Below are 13670 nucleotides of genomic sequence, written 5' to 3'. Positions count from 1 at the left end.
GGTACAAATTTTCAGTTATAAAATGATTAAGTTCTGGGATCTAACATACTGCATAGTGACTATATTTAACAATACTGTATTGAATACTTGAAATTTGCTAAGAGAGTAGATCTTAAGTGTTCTCACCACACACACACACAAGATGGTAACTATGTGAGGTGATGGATGTGTTAATTAGCTTGGTTGTGATAATAGTTTGACAGCTTATTATAGATATCATATTGTGTTCTATACCTTGAATAGATGCAATTTTTATTTTATAATTATAATGTCAATAAATCTGGGGGAAAAAAAGAAAAGCAAAATAGTTTAGTGCCTGGTTTGTCTTAGGTGCTCTGTAAATGACAGTTGGAGATAATGAAGAGATGGTGAAACTTACCCAACTTTCCTATAGAGCCAATGTTTATGGTTTCTTTGAATAAACACAGAAATTGATCCTCCTAGTCTTAAAGCTTGAGGATTGCTTCTCAGCCTTTTGGCTAAGATCAAGTGCAGGAAGCTACATTTTTCTTATCTGAGTTTCTTACTCAGGAAAGCAATGATCAAGGCTCCCAGATAGTATCAAATATCTGAAACTCACTGCAATATCAAATATCTGATATCAAATATCAGATCACTGCATTTGACCAATGAGACATCAAACCTCCTCATCTATCATGATTGCCTAACTAACCACTTGCTTCCTGTTGACAAACTCCTCTTCCTTACCCCTCCCTAATTCCCATTTTCCTACACATGGTTATATCTCTTCCCTGCTATATAAACCACTAATTTTAGTTGGTCAGGGAGATGGATTTGAGACTGATCTGTCATCTCCTCAGCTGCAGCAACCAATTAAGGCCTTTTTCCTTGGCACTATTCATTGTCTTAGTGATTGGCTTTCTGTTTGGTGAGCAGCAGGGCCTAGCCTGAACCCCTGGTGTTTTAGCAATGGAGGAAGAGGAAGAAAATGAAGGTGAGATGTGAATATAATGTAATGAATTTGCATTCACAAGATTCATAAGTGGCACAGGCAACACAACAATCTAGACACTTTGGAACCAGCCTGGGTATGTGTTTGGTGTAATGAGCATGTGCCATGTGGGTTAGCTTTTGGCAAAGCTATACAAGAAAATGAGAAACCATCCTTTAGCGAGGGCGCTATAAAGCTCACTGGCAGCCCTACCTAGGATCCTGTCATTCCCTGAGCCTTCTAGAATGCCACAGTATCTAGGAGAACTGTTTTTAAAACGTTGCTCCTTTTTGCTGCCTTAAAATCATTTTTAACTTATTTTGTTTTATTTGTTTTTGCTGTTGGGAAGAAATGGATATATAAAAAATAAAACCTGGATTGATTCAAAAAATCTTTGCTCTGCACACAGTGTTGTATTATTTTGTGTGGGGGTGGAATTGGAGGGCATTGATTAAATTTTACAATTTCATTAAAAACATGCCATCCATTTTTACAAAAAAAGAAATAAATCTTTAAAAGAGATGATTGCTTAATTAATCACAGGATAAAGAAAGATTGATGCTAAGAGCTGTTTTTCAGATTAAGCAAAGTAGAGCAGGGACCTGCTGGCTCCAAAATCTAAAGTTATTTACTTTCAAATAAAACATTTATCCACATAAACTAATTCTATCTTTCAGCAATATTCCACTGCACCTAGGTGAACTGGTTTCAATTTACCATGACCATTGAATAAGGTTAGTTGCTACTGTATAAAGCCCCACACTTCTTTGCTGTTAACTCAGCTCTCCTCTTAGATGAAATTATACTTTCACTTTGCATAGTGCCCAAGGGACTTAGTCAGCCCAACCTCTGTGTGCTAAACCTGGCCCTGGGAGATTTTCCTCTTTTTGTAAATGACAAAAATTGAGACACAAACAAACACAGCATATGCTTCAACTAAAATCATGCAATTATTTATGTTAGTAAGAGGAAAAATGTATTTTGGTCCATGAGCTCTGTGGTCCTTAACCTGGAATCTATGGTATCCCAGAAAATCCATGGGTAGTATTTTGGTAACTTGAGTTTAGAAATATTAGGTGGCTATATGTATAAGCATTTGGGGAGGAAAAGGGCCACAGCTCTCACCAAATCTTCCAGCAGTCTATTATATCGATAAGGTTAAGAACCAAAAGTAAACTCTCCAAGAGCTGGTCTATTGGAATAGTGTATCCATCTAATCTCAAGGAGATATGTAATTCATATGGTCACAATTAGAAATAGTTTCAGGGGTTCTGACATCATTTGACAGAAGAGGTAGGTTTAACCCTTGGTTGAGTTCAGCCTTTGGTTATTGTTAATAACATGCACATGAAGCTATTTCTTCTTCATAGATGAACAAGGTCTAGGACTACTGAACCACGAAAATTAATGCTTCTGCCAAGAAATATATACATTTAAAATTCTGTGGCTTAGCACCACTTATTTTGTAATGTTAATATAAGCAGTAACTTGAATAAACACTGCTGGATTTTATACTACTGGCCAAGATGTAAGAGACAAAAAGAAATGTAAGGTATACTACCTTACTGCTCATGTTGTACAGTTTGGCTACAGAAAAGCACTTTGAAGTTTGAATAACAAGATCTGTTTTATATAACAATGTACAGCAAAAATATTGTATCATTAATTGATAAATTAGTTGGATTTTGAAAAATTTAGAAGCCAGAAAGAAGCGGAGGATTATAATTAATGCAGGGACTAAAAAAATGAACATTTTATGGAAAAACAAAAGCAATTGAAAATGGTTCTGCCTTTTACAGAGTGAAATGGGAAGTCATTGGAGGGTTCTGAGCAGAAGAGTGAAACGATTTAACATACATTAAAATAGGATCACAGTGACTGTTTTGATAAGAATAGACTGAAAAAGAACAAGAACATATGCAGGAAGACCAACTAGGGGGCCATAACAAACCCACAAAAGATAATAGTGACTTGAATCATTTTTGTAAATTTGATTGTAGACATATTGTGAAGTGAATTGGCAGAATTTACTTATTAACTTTAACATGGATATGAGAGAGAGAAACATCAAAAATGACTCCAAGGTTTTGCCTTGTCCAACTAGAAATAGGGAGTTGCTCTATCTTGATAAGAGGAAGACTACAAGAACAGACATTTTGCAGATGATTAGGAGTGTGTTTTAGAACATGGTAAGTTTGAGATGTGTATTAGACATCTGCTAGATAAATACATGACTCGAAGTCTGAGACAAGAGGTGTAGTTTTGAGAATCATCAGTGTAGAGATATTATTTAAAAGGATAAGGCTAAGTAAAAATCACCTGGGGAAAAAAACGGAAAAGGAAAGAAGGAAAGTAAATCAACTACAAATGTTTTACCTTGATTGGAAGCTGAATTGTGTACACAGCACATTAGAAGGTGAAACTACAGAGCTAAGCAGAGGCTAGATCACAGAGGATCTCAAATGCTATTTGAACAACAATACTGGGAAGCTCCTGTAGAATTCTAAAGGGGAAAGTAACATGATCCGGTATGAATTTTAGCAACTGGCAACAGCGTAGAGACTGAAGGTGAAGAGGGCAGAGGGAAGCTACAGCAAAAGTCCACAACAGAAATAAAGAGGATGTGAAGTAGGTCACCAGGAAAGTGAATAAACAAAACTGAGCTAAATTTACAAGGTGCACTGGCAGAAATTAATAACCATTTGATTGAGTGGAACCATTAGGGAGAGTGAAGGAAAGAGGGGAAGCAAGGTAATTTACATATTTCTTTGTTGGATAACCAACTGGAGAACAGAATCATTAACTAAAACGCGAATAAAAGACAGGGTGGGAGACAGGGGCTATGGGAGCAAGGAGGAGAGATAGTTTGAACAAGTTGAGTTGGAAATGCCTGTGATATATCTCAGTGATGATGCCAGCAGCCTGCTAAACATATGGATCTGGAATCCCAAACAAAAATCTTGGCTAAAGATAAAGTTGGTCATCAGCAAACATTTCGCAAAGTGATTCGAAAGGAAGAGCGCTAAAGTGAAAAATCAGGAAACACCAGCATCTGGAGGTATCTACGGGAAGGCAGAAAAGGGACGTGAAGGAGACTCAGATGGAGTTTGGCACAATGGGATTTGGGGGAGCATAGAGTTTCCAGAAAAAAAGGATGATCCACAATGTTAAGTGCTTCATAAAGACCAAGAGGCCATGGCCCACATAATGTTGATTCAATTTCGCCTTTAAGAAATGTTAACTATATCAGTGGGGATGGTGGGAGTGACAGAAAAGTTATAAGGTTTTAAACAATATATAGATACTGAAGAAAGTATGGGCATAAAGTGTACACGAATATTTTGAGACATTGAAATGAGAAAGGGAAGCTAGGGTGAAGTGAGGGGATCAAAAGAGAAGGAAGCGTATGGGCTCCTATGCTGCATTACACATCACCTTTGTCTGAATAAAGATATGCTGTTTATATTAAGAGAAGGTTTAATTCACACATACGTCAGTCAGTGAAGATCTGTTCAAGGGCCTGCCAGTTTCACTCCCAATCCTGTGAGTCAGATGACTTTCAATTATGTGCTGCTACAATTATGAGAGAAAAATGTATAGCAATATTTTTCAAATATATATGAGAATGCCCTTCAATTTGTCAAAAACTCTACCCATCACCAAATTTTTATCAAGCACCTCTATATGCTACACTCTGTGCTGAGCACTACTTTTTACGTTAACAACAGGATGCTTTTGCTGAAGGACTGAGTCCCAGATGTATCATGATTGCAATTCTGTTTCCTACATCTATTGTTCTGCTCTCTTGTATTGTTTTGGTAAGCAGTTAGGAGCAAGAAAAGGCATGGTAGAGTAAATAGTGTCCTATGCATCTGCATGAATGTATATGCATTGTGGCCTCAACACTGCTCTGTCCTGGGGACATGTGTCAAGACTGCATTACAAATAAGGCTATGGTGTTTCTGGTTGATCAATAATTAAGCCTTCTACTACAAAAAGCAAAATAAATCTATTCATGATCATTCCCACACTCGTAGCCAGGTCTAGGGTTTCTGTCCTGTGCTGTAAAAGACTTTGGTATCCTAATTTGTGTGTGGATAACAAGACAGAAACAAAGCGTTCTCTTCTTAACAGGTTTTATCACATGCAAACATGTTATGGAAACTTGGGGGAAGTTGCTCCACTTTTTGAGACCTTGTTTTCTTCACAACACTTTACTTACATTGTATTTCTGTTTGGCTGTATTTATCCATTCCTGATTACAGTTTACTTCAAAATTGTAAATTAGTAGGTGTGTACTTTCATCAGTATATAAAATTCCTAGGAAGCTTTGAATCAAAGCTCTTTTCTTTCAGAAAGTATATTAAAGCAGCAGCAGTACTTTAACAGGAAAAAAATAATCTAGTATCACAATAGAATATTTGTAGACAGCTATAATAATGTTTTAACTTCAGAACTTTCAACAAATTTTAAAGATGTTTTAAAGTGGCAATAATAAAGGCATTGATTCTGTAAATTAGACCAAGTGCATGTGGCATTGCTTTGGCACAGAAAGCTGTGTGGCTTCCTCTATCAACCAGCCTGAAAAAATGAAGAAAAGGTATACAAAAGGAAGTCGAGTTGCTCAGGGCTATGCTGATAGTTTACTATTGCTGTTCCTTGGATCCTCTAAATCGTTTTCATAACAGATAGTTTTGAACTCTTATTTTTAGCAATAGCTGCCAAATTCTGCAAGCCCTATAATGTTCTGCTCCCTAATTAGTTTGGAAGCTTGTAATTGTTTAAGTTTAAGCCAGCCTATAAAGTCTGCCAACTCATTTGAGCAGGATTGAGAAAAAAAGTTGAAGTAATGGCTACATATTATTACTTGCTCATTTATTTAATTTTGTCGTTTGATCAAATTATAACTCTAATACCCCCAAAAAATTCACAGCACAGAAGGGGCTTCTTTTAAAACAGCTAGGAGCTGGCTTTACTTCTTTGGACACAGCGATTTCATGTCTGAGTGATCCTGTTGATGTTTAGAAATTGAGCAGAGACTCCCTGGCATGACTCAGGAATGTCAGCATACTTTGGATAAAATCTGTAAGGTCCATGATTTTTAAAATGCATCATAAGAAAGCCATTATATTTTATTAATGAGATTTGGCATGTGAGCAGCTCTACTTATGGTTTGGGAGCATTTTTGCATGTGTTTAACAAAAATCTGAGAAAGTAAGAAGTATGTGTGCATCATAACAGCACTGTGTTCAGAATTTGCCAGTGTGTTCAAGAGTTTATTAGGTAATAAGATCCTACGCACGTTTCCACTTGCAATATGAAAAATGTTGGGACTGATCACGTTTCATTAATTGTCTCTGTGCATTCTCTGTATAATGTGGCTGTTTGACTGCTGTTTCCCCTACTCTAATCCGTTGTTTTCACTATGAGTACAAAGAGGGAGCATGTATTCAAGACCACTGAAGAAGAATCATATAGGAAATGGTTTATATGGCTACAGCTACCACTTCCTGAAGGAATCATGATGATGTTTATTTCTCAAAGTTTTTTCACCAGCTCCATCTGAATTCACGTATTTAGAGACTTTATATGATTTTACAGCAAAGTGCTCAACATTTTATAGCATCATTACAATTTCTACTTTTCTCTGTAGCAGGTATCCTTCACATGAGTGTTTTTGGGAAGATACAAAAGTAAGTTGCAAAGGTTTTACTCTATGCTGGACAGAGGAGGATTATGTGCTTTTGTCAAGTTGTTCTCGATCTTTTAATAAAAATTATTGACTATAAATTTAGGAACTATATTTCCTCACAAGGATTATGTAAAGTTTAACCTTTCCTAGTTATTGTTGCTTGCTGTAAAGTAAGGACCAACATACACACACACACACACACACACACACACCCCTTTGCAAGGTGTTTGTTGATTGCTTCATAATATTACTTGCAAGCTGTGTTTCAGTAACTAATAAGCAGTCAGACCTTGCTACACGAGATGGTATTTTCAACCAAAAATGTGATGTAGACTTAGTGAGACTTATCCCACCATCTAAAAAATTTCTTTTTATGAAAAGCATTCTTTATTTCATCCTATTACCTCCACGTTGACGCATGTACCATTCTCAATAATTTCTCCCCTAGCTGTAAACTTAGCATGCCCCCACCACTACCGGCTCACTTAGCCACGAGTCAAGTCCTCCTGCTCTGCTCTGACTTAAACTTGTCTCCATCTTCCTGGTAAGGAGGGACTCAGATAATATTTCCACTCTCTAGGATGATCCACCAGAGTTGAATAGATATACTGCCTCTTCTATCCCATTGCCTACATTCTATGACCCCTTTTATTGCTACCTCAATGTTAAAGGACATCACCATGCAGCCACTCATTCAGAAAGCCTAGAATTGACTCATGAGAGAGGCTAACTCCCCTTTCTCACTTCATTTCTGAGTGCCTCAGGTTCATCAAGATAATACCTCTTTCCAGCCTTTTTAACTCACCTTATCTCCTCATCCCCCATCACAATCATATGCTAAAAACCAAGCTGAGAATGGTCACAACCCAGTTGGCAGCTGAAATTTCAGAGTAAAAAATCAGGGAACCTCTTAGCTCCCTGAAATGCCCTTTGCCCCAGACACTTTGCCTCTGTATCATTAAATGCATGATAATGTCTCCAGCCTGCAGGCTGGCCACATCCCCCATTGACACTACTAGGGCCACCACAGACAAAAGAGGGTAGTGCTGAATTCAATAATACACATCCAAAGCGCTTTGAAATCCCCAAAGACAGATGCTTTATGAATACCAGACACTATTATTATCTACTCTACTGTTCCCTGTCATGACAAAGTCTGCCCAAAGTCTGTACCCTCACAAATGTATTTTTACTTTTTCAAGCTGTTACTCATTAACTTCTTGCTAATATTTCTGGTTATTCCGGGCCTCTTTATTTAAACCCTTGGTTAATATTGGCACTTGTCACCCTTCTGTCTTTGCAGATGTCACTTAGCATTCTTTACAAATTAGCAACACAATTAAGCAACACTGAATACCCATTTTTGACCTTCTGTGTACTATCTCAATTTTGGATATGTTAGAATGCACCCCACCATCTAAATATCCACTTAATAAAGCATTATGTTACTCGTAAGCCTGCCCAAATCAATTTTGGTTAGATTGAAGGATACATTGTAAGAGTTTACAGAATGTTTTGCTAAAATCTAGCTGTAGTATATCCACTGTGCTTGTCATCCTCTATTCTTCCATTCTCTTCAACTACAAACTTTGTACAATGCTTCATGATTAAATTGGAAATTAGCAACCTATACCATGTTTCTCTCAGACTACTATTATAATGGAATTTTACATTACTTTTGTCCCATTATTTTGCTAAGGCTTGAAGAATATGACCTCAAAAGCAACAGGAAAAAATAACTTTTTAAAATATAATCCTTGATTGATTATCAAATGATTTGATACATTTTTTAAACTAATTGTTTACATACTGGCAGACCTTTATAGGGCCCTTACTTGGGGGCAATTAAAAACAGGCTTTGGTTCTTGTGTTTAATCTTTGTTTCACTCTGAGTCAAAGACATTATAAACATAGGAACAGGATGCAGTCCTGTTGTTTTCTGTTTGTTTTTGTTTATTTCTGACCCATTCTGCTCAAGAATAGCAGTCTCCTAACTTTTCAGCTAACTCACATTTCTTCTCCCCTCCATTAGAGCAATGCTCTCTCACACCCAGCAACACTCTAAGAATCAGTGAGTTAATATTTCTAAACAGCTGGGAGCCCTGCAATGAAATGCATTGTGCCAAAATCTGCAATCATTCAACAATCTCTAAACCTTTTATTCTATCTGGTCCCTCAAAAGGGACCATTCTAAGAGCTATTTATCTCATTATTCAAATTCCTCCTGATAGTCAAATGCCTTAAGATTCAATAGACTAATATTTTGGTCATCTACAATAGAAATCTGTGTTTCCCATATGTTACAGAACCAGATGGTTCAGGTTGGTCTTTTATTTGTCAAGCTCAATATAAAACACTGCTCCCTCTTGCACTGTCTTTCTCTCAGGGTTTTAACAAAGGCCATCCAGTTTACTACCCCGCAAGCCCCGACTCCAGGGTTTGACAACAGGCTGAACCAAGAGATGAGCAACTTCTCAGCTGCTGGCCTCCTCCGAAAGCACTCTCAGCATGGCCAGCCCCCACTTCTGTTCCTGCTGGCTTTTTATGCAGGCCCTTGATTGAGAACCAGTCCAGCTGGGCAGCCTGTTAACTCCTTTAACCCATTCTTATACAGCCCACCTCGATCAGCCCTGGCCCTCTTTCTGATCAAAACTACTTAGTGAGGCTTTATTGAGCTCCTACACTTACCCCCTCTTTTTTCATCCTAAGTGCCCAATCTGACAAAACGAAAGCGAAAAGAGCTAATAATTGTTGTGCACCTACTATGGCAAATGCTGGGTTAGGACATTTTAATAGTCAGCATATCATTTAAGACACAGAACAACCCAAGAAAAGGCATGCTTATTCCCATTACATAGGAAAATGAACTGAGGCTCAGAGATACTGAATAGCTAGTCACACATCTAGAAAGTGGTAAAGCAGGATTGCCACACGTATATATCTTGATCACAGGGATCAACTAAAAGATACTGCAACTTCAGGGCTAAAGAAGACACCAGAGAATATCTTGGCCAACACCCCATTGTATATATATGGCATCTATGAAACAGAAAAGTTAAGTGACTTTCTCAGGGACTCACAGCTGAATGAATATGGCCTTGGAGTCAGACGCCATATTTCAGGCTCCTAGCCTAGAACCTTATATTGTCTCATCAGTCAAGTACATTTCATTTTTTGTTATTATCTACTTCCTTTGAATTTATTTTATTTTTTGTGTTAAAAACACTTAACCTGAACTCTACCCTACTAACAAATTTTTAAGTATGCAATACATTATCATTGACACTACTATACTATGACTTATAACAGATCTCAATTTAACTTAAACTTTGTGCCTGTTGATTAGTTACTGCCCATTTCTGCCTTATCTCAGCCTCTAGCAACCACTATTCTACTCTTTGATTCTATGAATTTGACTATTATAGACATCTCATATAGGCAAAATCATGTACAGCATTTGCTCTTCTCTGGCTGGCTTATTTCACTTAGCATAATATCCTCAAGATTTATCCATGTTGTCACATATTGCAGAATTTCCTTCTTTTTTTAAGGCCGAATAGTATTGCATTATACATAAGTACCGCATTTTCTTCATTCACCTGTCAATGAACATCTTGGTTATTTATATATCTTGACTATTATGAATAGTGGTTTAATGAACATAGGAGTGCTAACATATCTTCAAAATCCTGGTTTCATTTGTTTTGAGTAAATACCCAGAAGTAGGGTTGTTGAATTATATGGTAGTTTTACTTATTTAGAGGAACGTCTATACTGTTTCCCTTAGTGGCTGTATCATTTTGCATTTCTTCTAAGTGTGCAAAGGTTCAAATTTCTCCACATCCTCACCAAAACTTGTCTTTTCTAAAAAATAAAAGCTATTCTGACAGGTGTGAGGTGACATCTCATTGTGGTTTAATTTGCATATCCCTAGTGATTAGCAACATGGAACATTTTTTCGTATATTTGTTGGTCATTTGTATGTCTTCTTTGGAGAAAGTCCTTAGCCCATTCTTCAACTGGGCTATTAGTTCCTTTGTTGGTTTGTTTGCTTTCTATAGTTGTATAAATTCCCTACATATTTTATGGATTAATCCTTAATAGGTATATAGCTTGCAAGTATTTTCTTCGTTCTATAGGTTGTCTTTTCACTCTGTCAGTCGTTTCCTTCCTGTGCAGAAGCTTTTAAGCTTGATAATAGTCCCACTTGTTTATTTTTGTTTTAATTTGGCTTATCTGACTCATTCACTTATTCTACAAGTATGTCTTTTATAACTTTTATGTATTAGGCACTTATCTAAGTGTGCTACTTATTAACTTATTAACCCCCAGCTCCAGATTGACCCTTCTGCACTCTGTTGTATGCCACAATATCTTTCCATGTTAAATTATATATCTTATAAAATGGAAAGTGGGATGATTTCTACTTTCTTTCTATTTTCTTCATTCTCAGACCCCATCATTTCTGCTCTGTGTCCAGCACTTCCCTGAGAATTAACAATACAGAAGTAAGCAAGAGCAGATCCACTTCCTACCATCACAGAACTCATAATTTAGTCCAGGAGATAGACACTAATCAGTTGATTATAAAATGGCACTGTAATTGCAGACAGTGACAGTGATATTGAGGAAAGATGCATCTTGTGATGAATGCTCAGAGCATGGGCTGTGTGGTCAGGGAAGGCTTTTAAGAAGAGATGGCACCTCAGAAGAGACCTCCCACTGGAACCCCTCATGTCATCACTGTGGAGGAAAGAAGGGAAGAACCAATGCACACTGAAGGAGCTGAAATATAATCAGTAGGGCTAGAGCCAGAAAACAGTTTGATTTCCTTTAATCCATTTTATGACAAAGGAATATGGACTTGGGCTTCATAAGTCCCAGCTGTAGGAAACTTTTCAATTTCGTGAGATCATCTTTTGTCTCTGGGCTGTCTGAGCTTGATGTAGAGAAGCCACATATCATAAATGCATGTTTCCATTTACTTATTGTTCTGGGATCTTATCCTTGATATGCAGTTCCTTCAGGAATCTTTTAATTGTGTACTATTGGTTCTGTATTCTATTCCAGAAAGAGTTTTGATATGTGATTACATGTAATTACGTGTGTTGGTTTCATCTGGATTTGTATAAGTTAATATATCTTTTTTTAATTTTAATTATTCATTAGAACATGTACAAAATGTATTCTCTCAGAGATTACTTTGGGGGAGGAAATGGTCATTTTACATGAGCAATTAAAGCATCTCCTTTGCAATGACATATATATATATATATGTTGATATGTATCAGTATATACATATCAGTGTATATATATTAAGTGATTTTAAAGACAACATGTAATTGAGTTTAGAATGGGAGCGATAGTTTGGAGGAGGTAGAAGGATCATATCTCCTCCAAACTTTCTGTTTGCTTCTTTTTCCTATCTGGAAGAAAATGTTTTCTTTCTTTATTTTTCCTCATTTTAACTCTATTTTACAACTTTACTAACTCCCAACTGTCCTATTGTAATAATCTTGCAACTAGCTTTCTGCCTTTAGTCTATACCTGCACACATATACATACCTTCCATTCTGTACCAATAGTCATAGCCTTAATCTTAAACTCTAGCTTTACACTGTATTCCCCATTGACTACAAAGTCAAGTCTTCCTACCACAGCATAAAAGACATGATTTTCCCCCTTTCTTTCTAAACTTGATTCTGATGGTGTTTTTAATTAGTGCTCCCTAATTTGGCTGCACATTAGACTTACCTGGGAGAGGGGCATATAAATAAAAAAAAATTCTGATCTCCAGACCTCACTCTAAACCAATTAAATAAATAAATAAAAAAAAAAATAAAAAAAAAAAAAAAAAAAAAAGATGCTTCCACATGGTTCTAACATGCAACCAATGTTAAGAATTACCAAAAGTGGGTCTGATGTGAAATTTAAACTCCACAACTCACCCTTGCCCTTTTCCACACCCCATATGCACCATTCTTATTTTAATATTCTAATTCGCTGCTCTTGGCATGGGATTGGATGGAGGCTATTGTACTTAAAATAAATCTCTTCTTGAAATATTACTTTGATTCTATGAAAATGCATTATTAATTTTTAAAGCTAAGAACATTAAAGAGTAGCTTTCACCTCACTAAAAAGCATAGGTACTTCTAAATATTTTCACTATGTCTTTCTCCCTTGGATGTTATTCACAGTTGGGTTTGCATCCAGAGCACCATTAGACACCCATGTTGTACTCACTGTGATAATATACCTGCCAGATGGTCCCACAACACAGGAACAGAAGTGATGTGCGCCCCTGAAAATTAGGCTTGGAAGTCTGGCTTTTCTCATTTATGTCCCTGGAGCAGCAATAGGGCAAGTGGATACTAATGGCGATGCAAGAATGCACTGTCTCAGAAATGTTACAGAACACAGTACAGCACTGAGCATAATGTCTAGCGTGAAATTGGTAATCAATTCGTATTTGCTGAAAGTATGTATAAATGGACAGATAAAGAATCCAGATTGCCTTTTGGTATGTTATATGCTATATGGACTCATAATCTTTATAAAATAAATTTTCTGTATGATGTCAAGGAAGGCCTTTAGGCTTCCAGCTTTTAGTTTGCTCATCCATAAAATTAGTGGTAGTGTGAAGAGGAAAGATGAGTTCAAAATTTCCTTCCAGCTCTAACAGTTTTTCAGTTTAGAAAGATTTTTGCTTAAGTTTTTTTGTATACATCAGTGAATATTTCATCCAAATAAAACAATTGTTTAACAAATTTGAGAATAACCTTTGCCCTCTAAATTTAGTTAGCAGATTTATTACTGTTTCCATAAAAAAAAACTATGAAAAAAATCTCTACAAAGAAGCTATGACAGCTAATAAGCAATTTTAGTAAGGCCATAGGATTCAAGGTTAATATTTAAAAATCAGTTGTAATTCCATACACTAACAACAAACAACTAGAAATTAAAATTAAATATGTCATTAAAATTGCATAGCATAAGACATCTTCAATTGGTTGTGGGTAATAC

At 36.5% G+C, this 13670-nt stretch overlaps 1 pseudogene; it reads left to right on the top strand.

Moving 5' to 3' along the window:
* The first annotated feature begins 459 nt into the window (after positions 1-459).
* On the top strand, positions 460-609 carry LOC116549856 (annotated as a pseudogene).
* Positions 610-13670: the final 13061 nt, after the last annotated feature.

Source organism: Sapajus apella, unplaced genomic scaffold (genome assembly GCF_009761245.1).
Source record: "Sapajus apella isolate SASKATOON/1434 unplaced genomic scaffold, GSC_monkey_1.0 scaffold6, whole genome shotgun sequence".
NCBI lineage: Eukaryota > Metazoa > Chordata > Mammalia > Primates > Cebidae > Sapajus > Sapajus apella.
This window is presented reverse-complemented; position numbering and strand designations above follow the sequence as displayed.